The sequence below is a fragment of the Lepidochelys kempii genome, chromosome 1 (assembly GCF_965140285.1).
Source record: "Lepidochelys kempii isolate rLepKem1 chromosome 1, rLepKem1.hap1, whole genome shotgun sequence".
NCBI classification, from domain to species: Eukaryota; Metazoa; Chordata; order Testudines; family Cheloniidae; genus Lepidochelys; species Lepidochelys kempii.
Genome location: NC_136380.1, coordinates 142,958,815 through 142,971,651, shown reverse-complemented (window position 1 = coordinate 142,971,651; position 12,837 = coordinate 142,958,815). Strand labels below are relative to the sequence as shown.

At 42.7% G+C, this 12,837-nt stretch overlaps 1 long non-coding RNA gene across 3 annotated transcripts in view; it reads left to right on the top strand.

Annotated features, from left to right (window-relative positions):
- LOC140916159 (uncharacterized) overlaps positions 1–12,837 on the top strand; it is a 158,011-nt gene that overhangs the window by 49,773 nt on the left and 95,401 nt on the right. For all 3 annotated transcript variants that reach the window (XR_012160445.2, XR_012160444.1, XR_013636245.1), the window contains exon 2: positions 6,597–6,783. This is a non-coding gene — a long non-coding RNA (uncharacterized LOC140916159). The remainder of the gene's footprint in view (positions 1–6,596; positions 6,784–12,837) is intronic.

Here is a 12,837-nt window from a genome sequence, read left to right as displayed (position 1 = left end):
ATATCGTCCCTCTTTTTACCCTTTCCTTTGGCTATTAGTTAGTTCAACCACCTCCTGACTACTCTAGTCAGCTCGTGTCGGAGGATATTGGTCCCCCTTCTGCTAAGGTGGAGACCATCCAAACTATACTGACCCTCTCCCCATAGAATGTGTAACAAAGTTCCACTAAACCAAAGCCCTTCACTCTAAACCACTTACCTAGCGAGTGATTCCCTTCCAGGATCTTCTGCCTTCCTTCACTTAAGGCACAAAAAGGATCTCAGAAGATGGCTTGAGCATTCTTCTTCAGCATGCTTCTGGGTACCCTGAAATCATCTACTATCTGTGGGAGATCCTGCAATGCAGTGTCATTTGTGCCAATATGAACCATCACCAGTGGATTCTTGCCCATTGCCGTCAGGATCCTATCCAGTCTTAAAGTACTAGTGCTGAGTATTTTACAGATGCAGTAAAGATACAGTGATATGCAACATTCAGGTTCTATGTTGCCTTTATTCAACTGTCCTTGATGTTAATGAGAAATTTGCAGAGGTCAAAAAGCAGAATGACCCACTAACCTTTAAATGGCTGTTTCCTGAGTATTATAACTCTACTTACGAGAAAACAATCTTTGCCAAATTAATTTTCTTTCCATGTATGCTAATAAGGTTCTGTACTCTGCTGGCCATAATTCAAAGATGACCTTAACAACAATTTTAAAAAGTCAGGTAACTTTACAGTTATGGGTGGAATCCCCCAAATAATCAACATAAAAATGTCATTCAGCCTACTCCCAATTTAAGATATGCAGTGTTTTCAAGATCCATGATGTTCAAACCCACTTTGCATTAACACCTACAGGTCTTGTTTATTTAAAAGTTTCCATTTTGTTGCAAATTTTTCTATCACTTTTGCAAGTTTTGATTTTATGCTTTTATGTTTTAATGTGTTTGCACTTTCTCTCCTAATGCTTTAAGCATTATTAGGGTAACCATATTTCCTCAAAATGAAGACAGGACACTGTGCATGGCTGGACCTAACTCCCTGCCACCGCATGGGGCTGGCCTGAGCTGCTTGCTTGAGCCCTGCCGCCTGGTGTCACCACTCACCTGAGACTCACCATGCAGGGCTGGCATTGCTACTTGCCCTCCCCAAACGTTACTCTGTATCCTGTTAAGGAGGTGTGCCCCATTTTCTGGCAAAAGTGGGGATTTGTCCCATTTTCTTTCGCCAACTGATGATTTTTACCAAAAAAGTGAAGATGTCCATGACAGGACTGAAAAAGGGGACTGTCCCAGCCAAAACAGGACATATGATCACCCTAACCATTATGTTAATTTTTATACTGTCTATGTATGCAGTTTCCTGGAATATTCCCTCCCCCCCTTAGTAAACAGGGTTGTGTTTGCTACTAGTATCCAGTACAAGAAGATTGTTGACTTTCCATGTTCTATTAATTCAGCAGATACGTTACTTTTTATTTTAAAATGTAGGTTTGCCATTTGGAAATTAGTTATAAAGTAATTGAGACAGATTCTCTCCCTCTGTTCCCGTCACCCTGTGCCACTCAGGTAGTGCAAAATGGCAGAATCTGGCCTTATCCAGCCCGGTGAGAATTCCAGAGAATGGGCACTCTGAACTAGCATAAAGCAAACTAACCAGCTTCTATGCCAAGTGCCTCCTGACCTGTCTATTGTACTCTGCTAATTTTCAATTTGTATAGTGGTCCTTTGTGGACCATACCCAGCTAGCATAATTTAGAGCAGCCTCTAGTACATGCAAGGTTTAAGGTCATTGACATGCTGACTAGAATGTCTTGGAATTTCACAGACTCTTCGTCGTCAAGGGACGAAACTAAAATGTGATTCAGTTGTTCCTATAGAGACAAAGAAAGTAATCATGATTTTTGCCAGTGTGACTGGGGCCAATATACCTGTAGTTTTAGACTTGAAGAGAGATTGCTTAACCAAAAACATGAACAGTTTTTTATATCGTCTTCTTCTGATGAGCCTGTGCTTATTAGAGTTTTCATTCCACTGTGCTAAAGAATGTTGAACTCCTCAGGGTTTTTGGATGGTCAATCCAATTGTCTCTTATCCAAGAATAGATGTAAGCTAGTCTCATGAAATGGAATAATCATCGTGGACCAGCCAATTGGTCCAAATAGGATTATTTCTTCTTCTGGGATTGTCATTTATATTTGGTGAAGAGCCTTCAAGAAATAGTGTTAACAATTTAATGTGACAGTCTCTTCTTTCACTATTTGTTCATCAAATTCTCAGTTTGGGTAAAGTAGAAATACTCCCTTCACCTCACTTTCCTACTGGTCTTTTTCAAAGGGATAAAAAACACTTTCTACAAGACAAAAAGATGCTATCAGTTGCATATATTAATGCAGACAATTTCCCTCAGGCTTTCATTTGACACACTGTGGATTTAACCAAAAAAAAAAAATCAGATTCTCTTCCAAGATAAGTGAGTTATAACAGATTCACATTCCTAGATATCACAGAATGTGAAAGACTGTGAGCAGGCTAAAAGAATTTAGAACCCAGGGGAGAGCCTTTGGGCACTATGATATTCCATCTAACCCCTTCAAGTCAGATGACCTAATTCTTTTCATCATAGAGTGACAGGAGCTTGGCTGACTATTCATCTGCACCCTCTATTACATTCCCATATAGGTGGGTCATGTATGTATTTTTCATAGGTCCTCGGAAGCATAATTTTAGTTTATTTCTCTTTTCTAGAGCATGTATGTTTGTTCTTCTAGTAGGCAGTGACTGCTGGACAAAGGTGCCAATAGCTGAAATGCATCCCATTGTAACTAGCAATGGAACTGTTCTGGGCTGACCTGCTGTATTTTTCAATGGAGCTCTGTTTTCTGCTCCTATATGATTTTTCTCCTCCCAAGTCTGAACAGTCTTCCTCTTAACAATGGGTCAAAATGCATTTAAAAATAAATTTGATGAGAAATTCTCTTTGGAGCAAGTGAAAGTTTGTAGTTTCATTGTGGATCTCAGCATTGGTACATCTCTGGCTGTCCCACTATGTTGCTGATCCTAGGAATGTGCTTGTGGGTAATCCCACTGAATTCAGTTGTTCAAGGATGCTCCAACTGACACTGGCTTGCAATGCCTCTGTCAGTGCTGTTATATAGCAATGCCCTGATTGCAATGTGTATGATTAAGTTTTGTAGCTAGGAGAAGACGTTTGACTATAGTAATCAAGTTTTCTTCCTTTTTAAGGGTTTGTTTTTCTGTGACCTTCTGATTTCTGCAGATATTCCCCAGCTTGTGTAGGTTGTTTTTACAAGCTGAATAACTGATGAAGAACCCTTCCATTGTTATGCTGACTTAATTGGACAAAAAATGATGGCACTTTTATGATTGAAGAGATGCTCAGCACACTCTGACATACATTTTTATTCAACCCTCTAATTTAGAACAAACTTAATTTTAAAGTTACCAACTATAATTCATGCTTATTAGATTTTATAGTGAGACCTTCTTATGACAGAGTGTTTTACAATTTTCAGAAGAACTTTTGTGTTTAGTTCGAATGTTTCGAATTTTGAATGTTAACACCCAAAGTGGATCATTCAGTTGGAATGGAAGGCGGCTTGAAATGCAAGCTACTAGTGAAGTGCCTTGATAGCACAATCAGACTTATAATTGAACCAGCACAATAGCTTATTCCAAGTATTCTAAGACTTCATTGCTGTCACCATAATCCTCTGACCTCTATCCTCTCCACCCACCCACTTGTTGGGTCATACCTAAAATAAGAGATTAAACTCCTTGGATTAGGAGCACGTCTTTCTGTTTGTACTGTAAAGCACCCAGCACTCTTCTATATGTAATATATATATTCTATATACTTTTAGGACAAGCTATGTTGCTCCAAAGGGTAACCTTTTCTTCCTGCCTCACAGCACTTTTCCCAGACTACATAAATTGTGGTCTCTGGGGAAGAGCGACCTGAAGCATTTGATTGATTTTTAAGGCCCTGATTCTGCAAGGCATTTTAGCACATCCTTAAAGTTAAGGATGTGCTAAAGTGCTTTGCTGAATTGGAGCCTTCATTTGGACAATATTTCCAAGTCAAAGTTGGAATTTAGCTGGGTCTTCAGGTTAGCCTCCTTGATGAGGATCTTAGCAGGCACAAGGCATCAGATCTGTGGTTTTAGGTCTTAACTGAAAAATGGCACCTACAGAAGCACAGTCTGGACTCTAACATCATGCTCAGGCATTTATCCACTAGTGACTGAGAGGGAAGAGTACCATATATTCCCTGGTGTATAGTTTTGAAGATCTGTTTTCTTGGAAAGGCTTTTCTTCTAAATAAAAGACACTTTGCCTTAAGGAAGTTGTTTAGTCACTGATTGCCGTTGTCAGTGGCTGGAGGGGAATGACCTGCGGAGTCTGAGCCTCAGTCAAGCCTGCTAAAAGGATTACAGCAGATATATAGGGGTGTGGCAGAGCAACGACTCACCAGTGCGGCACCTCCTTTCAGTCATCCTGGGAATTAGCTCTTCCGGCCAGGAGCACCCTCTGCAGGCTAGTGTCTCGCCTGCCACTGGCCCCCATGTCCCTCCCAGACCCCGGTGCCCTCCTCGTCAGGATTCCGCCCCAGCAGTAACCCACAAGCCGAGTCTCCCCACCCGGCAATCCCCCAACTGTCTACCCTCACCTTGCCTCAGTGGCCAGTCACCATCTAGCCCCCGCTCCCTGGGGCAGACTGCAGTCTATGAACCACTCATCATCGGCAAGGGGGGTAGACCAGCTGCCTATCTCTAGGCTGCCCCTCTGCAGCCCCAGTATCCTTTCATAGGCCTTTCACTAGGCCTGCAGCCTGGGGGTTTGCTCAGCTGGAGCTCCCCAGCTCCCTCTGCCCTTCCCCAGCACTGCTCCACCCTAGGTACCCTTCTTAGTTTCCCAGGCAGCAAGGTCCTTCTCTCTCTAGGAAGCTAGAGAGAGTGTTTCCTCACTTCTGGCCCACAGCCCTCTTATAAGAGCCAGCTGGACCCTGATTAAGCTGGCCACAGCTGTGGCTGCTTTCCCAATCAGCCTGCTTTTCCCATGCCACAGCCCTCTCCTGGGCTGCTTTAACCCCTTCAGGGCAGGAGCAGGGTAGTCACCCTGCTACAAGGGGACTGCAACTTAAGCCTAGACTGAGAGTCAGAGATATGCGAGTTTCCATCCCAAGAAAGAGGTGATGGCCTGATGCTTAGAGATTGTGCACTTGGAAAGCCTGCGGGTGTTAGAAGTGTAGTTAGGCCAGTAACCGTGACAAGAACACAACGAAACAGTAAAACCTGGTTGCAGTTATTCGTGCCTTTATCCCTTCTCAGATGGTTTACAGCAATGTGGTGTGCCTGTGCTTAGGAAATGAAAACTGATGCAGCTCGTGCCTCGGCAAGACAGGATTGATACTGTGAACACATCAAACCTGTCCTCCACTCTCTACAACGGCTTCCCACATCATATCGAATCAAGTGCAAGGGTCTCAATGGCCCGGGGAATCTAAAAGATGATTAAAGCTCTGGGATGAAGACCCTGGTTGATAATTCCACATTTCTGGTACAGTGAAACTTCCTACAATATGGGTAAACTCCTCTGTGCAGGAGACATTTTTCTCATGGGCTGGCCCAAGACTGTGGAATGAACTCTCCCAGGAACAAAGGACTACCACAAACCTCATTAGCTTCTGCTCTAAGTGCAAGGCACATTTCTTTAACCTGGCCTTCTGTACCATAAACATATAGCAACATTGTGTGTGTGTGCATGTACGTAGTTTTAGTCGTCTTTTATGTATCTTGGCCCCAGGCCACTGAGCACCTTGAAAATAAATATGGAGAACTTAAACTTGATTAGACAGTTTTTCAAATAATACTTATACACATATAGTATATGTATATACTAATACATATATAATTAGTATCATTAAAAATTCAAAAATAAAACAGTCCACTGCACACTCCTTTTGCTCTGGGGGGAGGATGAGCGAACCAACATAGGACAGATGTCACTTATGTCACATGATGCATTACTGTGCTCAGATACTACAGTGATGAGTGAGGTATGAGAACCCACGCACAACTGAACAGAATTGGCTGCATGTCCAGTTAAATCCATCTGCCAGTACATAGCCCAAAGGAACACCGAGCTCATAGACCTGTGGTATGTGTAGATACTAGCAGGTAAACTAACCCGTTTCACAGTCTAAGATATTAGTAAAAAGAATATCCAATGAAGTGAGCTGTAGCTCACGAAAGCTCATGCTCAAATAAATTGGTTAGTCTCTAAGGTGCCACAAGTACTCCTTTTCTTTTTGCGAATACAGACTAACACGGCTGTTACTCTGAAACCTAAGATATTAGTGACTCTGAGAACTGGTAAGATTGGCTGTGACTGTGAGAGGTGTGCAAACTGTCGATTATTGTTTGGTTAGTAATCCGATGTTCCCTTTGCCTTATTGATTATTTATTTTCCCTTGTTTCCTTTCCCCAGTAAATTGCACTCCATAGTGCTTCGCAATAGGAGTTCTTCAATATCTCGACTGTGTTGTTGGCTTTCAGAGCTATGTGTAACCTATTGTGTAAATTGTTCTTATAGGTAATGTGACACCATTGTGCTCAGACCCGCTGGTATTTGAAGGCACCATGTAAAGGATACCAGTCAGATGCTGTTGCAGGCACCCAGAAAAAGATCAGAAACAAAGTGAAAAAGAAGGTCAAAATACCTCCAACTGATACACCCAATTCCTGCAGACACATCAACTAGTGCCACCCAGTGGAACAGGGTATGTATATGAGCATATGAGTAAATATTATCTTTATTAGCAGTCCCTGGCAGCAAATTACAGCTGAATTGTAACTAGGATTGAATTATATCACACCCATTCATCACCATCTTTTTTCACTTGCTCAAAATTTGGTCAATCAGATATTTTAGGGATCCTCCTATGTTCTTATTTGAAATTTCTGTGCCTACATGACCCAAAAATAGCTGAATTGAAACAGAGGGATGAGAAATGGGATTGGGAGGGAATGGGGGACAAGAGCAGAGGGGGAAAACGGGTTGCAGGAGCTAAAGGAGAGGGATGTGGGGGTATATAGGTGCAGAGGGGGAGAGCAGTAAGAGGTAGAAAGGCATAGAGGAGAAGGAGGGCAGGAGCCAAGGGTGGCAGTGGCAGGGAGATAGGAGAACAGGAGAGCAGGGATAGGCTGCAGGAAGAGAGGAGCAGTAGGGTTTATAACCACTAGAGAACACTTCCCTACAGATCTTGGAACTGAACTGGGGAGTTCTGGGTCTCTGTTTCTTTACTAAAAAGAAAAGGAGTACTTGTGGCACCTTAGAGACTAACCAATTTATTTGAGCATAAGCTTTCGTGAGCTACAGCTCACTTCATCGGATGCAGTGAGCTGTAGCTCACGAAAGCTCATGCTCAAATAAATTGGTTAGTCTCTAAGGTGCCACAAGCACTCCTTTTCTTTTTGCAAATACAGACTAACACGGCTGTTACTCTGAAATCTGTTTCTTTACTATCAGCTATGAAGCCCACTGGCAAAGTACATGTCTCATCCTCTTCTTGTGGCTGCACAATGTAGAGAAGCCGTCCCCAACTTTTGAGGGTCACACCCCCCTTTACCCCTTCTGCACCCCACCCCCCTCCCCGGAGCTGGGTGCAGGGCAGCAGCTCGGGGGGAGGGGGGGAAGAGACAGGGTAAGGCGGCCCAGGTTGGGGCCGCAGCTGGGGGTGGACCTAGGGCTAGGAGCGGGGCTGCAGCCAGGCGCTGAGACTGGGGGTGGAAGCAGATCCACAGCCGGGCTGCAATGGGGCCAGCAGTCTGGCCCACAGCCAGGTGCAGCTCCACTACTGGCCTTGTCCCCAGCGTTAGCCCTGGGCCGGGAATAGAGCCATGGCCAGCAGCCAAGGCTGGCGGCTAGCACAGGGATGGGGACGAGTACGAGTCCAGGCACTCCGGCTGAGGGTTTGGGCTCTGGAGTGGGGATGCGGTGTGGGGCGGAAGGCTCAGGTTGGGGGTTTGGGCTCTGGGGTAGGGCCTGGGATGAGAGATTTGGGGTGCAGGAGGTGGCTGGGGCAAGGTGTTGGGTGGTGTGGGATCCAGGAGGGAGTTTGGGTGCAGGTGGGGACTCTGAGCTGGGTCAGCAGGTTGGGATGTGGGGTCCCAGTGACACTTACCGTGGCTCCTGGGAAGCAGCCTCCAGGTCCCTGTAGCTCCATGACTCATAGGCAGCCAGGGAGGCTCTGCATGCCACCCGCACCAGCAGGCACCATCCCCACGGCTCCCATTGGTCATTGTTCCTGGACAATGGGAGCTGTGGAGCCAAACCTCAAGGCAGGGTTAGTACACAGAGCCTCCCTTCCTGCCCATGCGTCTAGGGGTACAGGTTCCTGGCAGCTGCTTCCAGGAGCTGTACAGAGCTAGAGCAGGCAGGGAGCCTGCCTTAGCCCCGAACCTCCGCTGTACTGCCGACTGGACTTTTAATGGCCTGGCATGCCAGGGTCCCTTTTTGACCAGACATTCTGGTTGAAAACTGGACGCCTGGCAGCCCTACCTCCCCGCCCCCATGGGGACTGGCCCAGGCCCAGGCACATCCCCTGAACATTCCTCCACACTGCCGTAGTGGGTGCGCCCCACACTCTTGGGACCTCTGACATCGAGCATAATAGCCTATTACTGCTGTCAGTTACTTACTTAGACCAAGTGACAGAGGGATATAAAGGTTCCAACACGATGGGTTTCTGATTTTGAAAAACCTAAGAAATGTCACGTGAACAAGCTACATTAAAAGAACACAGTGAAAGTTGCAAAGTCAAGCACTCAACAGTTAGGAAATGTCAGAATTAAGGTTGCCTGTGCAACTTTAATTTGGTCACCTTGTGTGTATGCGTTGTGACCCATCTTTAGTTACATGATCACATGCTGGTTTTTCCTTAGGACCCCGCCTCATTTAGTGCACAGTCTGGGCCTCCTCTGGGGAGAAATCAGGATTGTGTAGTGGAGGAGGAGACATTGTCATTAAGACTCCTCATTTGTTGCAGAAGTTGGAAGGTGTGTTGTGAATGAGGTAGAGAATTTCCAGAAGAGAAGGGAGCGTTGCATGGGTGAGGCAGTTGAATGCCATCCTGGGGAACTGGATTCTATCACTGTCTGTGCCACAAAGTTCTTAGGTGCTGCTGGATAAGTCACTTAAACCACCATTTTTGTAGATGGTTACTAATTGTGTTTTCCCCATTTTCTGTACACCCAACACGAAACATCTGTGGCTTGATAGGCAGAAGTCCTGAGTTCTCACAAATGTTGCTGAAGACAATAGGAGCTGTGCTTTGAAGTGTTATAAAATACTGAATAGTCTGGAAAATCAGATTCCACTTTTTTTCAAGTGGTCCCCACTTTTGATAGTTTTACTCTTTACCTCTGTGTGTCTCAATACCCCAGCTGTAAAACTGGAATAATGATACCATCTAATCTGACAGGGATTTTGTGAAGATAAATTAGTAAATATTTGTGAAGCACTCAGATACTGCAATTTGAGTACCACAGAAGTGCCCATGAGGAAATTAATAGTTTTGTATTCAATGCAAGGTTCGCATGCTATGCATTAAATAAGACCTGGGGCCACACACACAATGATAAGGGAAAGAGAACTATTGAATGATTACCCATTCACAAATGTGATCGGGTCATTAGGAAAAAATACATGATCAAGTAAAGACTGTGTCACAATGCACCTACACAAGGGGGACAAATTAATTTGCACAGGCAGCCTTGTCTGTGGCATTTTCTAATTTTTGATGGCTTAACTTTGTGACCTTAACAATCTTTTAATGTGGTGAGGTATTTGGTGGGTTTTTTAATGTCATATATATATATATAGTATGTGGGACTAAAAGGAATATATTATTCAAACCAGTTTGCCTATCCTCAGTGGAAACGTGTTATAGCTTGCGCAGGTCCCAAGGCAAAAGTGATAATGTCATGTAATGAATGTTATTCTAGGTTGGAAGAGATTATATTTGCTGGCAAGGCTAATGGAGAATACGAATTCAAGTATAGATGTTTTGTCACACATGCTGTTTAAATGTACCAGCTACTCACTGTTATAAATATAGCTATCTGCTTTTTTCTCCACTGCAAACAAGTTATTAAATTGTGAAATGCAGGTTCAGAAGAGGAGGGAGTAGTAAGGAAACGAAATACTGCTTACATTTTTAAAGCATGATCTGAGAAATTCCAAGAACATTCATCTGAATGCTGTGGCAGGAAAGGACTTCTGACGAACAGTTTATAATTCCCATAGGAGGCATTCAACTTTAATTCATATGAATAGTCAACCTGATAAGTATAGGATGACCAGTGCTCAGCTGACAAGGCAGGGGGATTTATTCATGAGTCAGAAATGTATTTCTCATCCATTTACAACTGTGAGGCACTTGAATTCTAGTAAGACTTTTGTGGACACTTCACATTGTTAAATGACTATTAATAATAGTACATGTAGTGTTGCTTTTGGGCTGCAAATGAAAAAACACTGACCTGCTGGCTGAATGACACCCAGATTTTATAGATGATATTATTATTAATCATTATTATTATTATTATTTATTTGTATTACCATAGCACCCTTTTGTGTTAGGCATTGAACAAGAAAAATATGGTCCTTGCCCCAAAGAGCTTTACAATCTAATTAGATAGGCTGAGATTTCATATGTGTATATATTCTTTTATTGCTGGCCTCAAGAAAGTGAGGGAGACCACTATATCTCTACTTTTCTCCTTCACTTTCTAATGGATAGCAGTATTTTCAAAGTCATCCAGAGGGCTTAGATGTCCAATTCATATTAATTCTAATGAGAATTGAATGTCCAAATATCTTAAGACAGCATTGAAAGTCTCAGACACAAACACCATCCTTCTCATCACTCAGGCCTGTGATCTTTAGTTTATTTTTTCTTCCTATTCCTTTGCCTACCCATACAGGCCATATCCAGATCCTAGTGTTGTTTCTTCTTCTTCAACATCTCCAGGTTCTGTCTTTTTTTTTTCCATTCCCACATCCAAATCTCTTATTCAGACTCTCATTACATCCAGCTTTGACTACTACAGTGTTATCCTCTCTGGTCTCTCTTCAGTCCATACAAAATGTAACAGTTAAAGTCATATTCTTTGACAGTTGACTTGATCATGTCAGTCCCCCTGCAATGATGTTAGGAAGAGTATAGGGATTTAGCATTGGAAAGCGCTGGAATTATGGTGGGTTCTTCCCCAGGCCCTTAATCCTGCCTGTTTCTATAAACAGTGAATGCTTTGGTTAAGAGGGACAATCCTTGACTTTAAGTGATCTTAGTAAATATTAATTTAAGTGGCAATTTTTCAACAAAAAAAACTTCAAAAACAGACTCCAAAGAGAAACTGCAGAACTGGAATTAATTTGCAAACTGGACACCATCAGATTGGTTTAACTTTGAGATAGTGTTTCCTACAATAGCAGTTTTTCAAATTATGATCATTATTCTTGAGTCTTCAGGATTTACCAGTAAGACTATCTTTACGACAACCAAAAAAAAAGATGGGTAAACTTAAATAGCTCATGCTGGCTGAAGAGGCAAAGAAAGACCTCTGTGCACAAAGAATTGTGTGGTTTCACAACCAGTGCTTTTTTTAAAAATTGTACATTACGTGCTGTGTCCATTTTATGAACAAGTTGAGAACAATCTGGGTCCCATGGCATTTACAGAACTTAATCAGAAGAGGTGCAAGAAAAAAAAGAAAAAAGGAAATTAAATCGCATAAGAGACAATTGAGAAAACTCAAAATGTAAAGATGCCGTTTGTGCTAAACCTTTTTTAGTATAGGATTAAGTGCAATAGAAATTTAAAATTATGTAAAGGGAAAGGGATAAAGAGATGATCCAGGATGATCTTGAGGATTTTGCTGTGTTGTCAATGATCTTGTCCTTACATCTAGCAACATAATGTGCCACATCCTCAGTTGGTACAAACTGGCATAGTTCCATTTACCCTATTAATGTGTACGTATTTAATTTTAATTTACAAGGAAGCATAATATGCATATGTTGCCTGATCCTCAACTGGTGTCAATTAATGTAGCTGCATTAAAGGCAATAGAGCTGTGCTGATATGAAAAAGCTGAGTGTCAGGGTCCAAAAATGTTGGTTTTGAAATGCCTGAACTAATATTTGAAATCTTGCTTTTACCAATAGTGATGTGCAGCTTTAGTTTATAACTGCACTTCTATCCCATTGTTTGGAAAAATACACTTATTTTAGTGTTGTCAGACATACTGACACATGTCACTCATTTAAATGGGCTGAAATAACAGTGAAAGAGCAAAATAACAGTCCAGCGGTGAAATCAGCATGCCGCTGATTTAATTTTGGATACACATTTTGTGATCCTTGCTGCTGGCCAAGTCATGCATGCTTTGTTCACATGAATATCCCTATTGATGTCAATAAAACTACTTGTATGAACAAAGATTTGGCCCCAGCTCCTACAGTAATGTTATGTATAGCTGTAGAAAGAAGTGAGTAAGGTGAATTGATTGCAGGTTGTTTTGCACTTAGCCAAATGCACTGACAATCTGATTTTAAAAACTGGCAAGGAAATGGTCTTTTCCCCACTTCTACTCTGTGCTTGCTTAAATAATGGCTCCTACTTCTGGAAACTTCTTCCTGTCTTCATTCTCCAGGCAGCTTCTCTCCCACTGTTTCAATTTCTCCTTGAAACCCATCTGTCCACACAATTTTTTCTTATCATCAACAGTCCCCACACCCTCTCTCTTTCAAATTCACCTTGTTTGTCTTG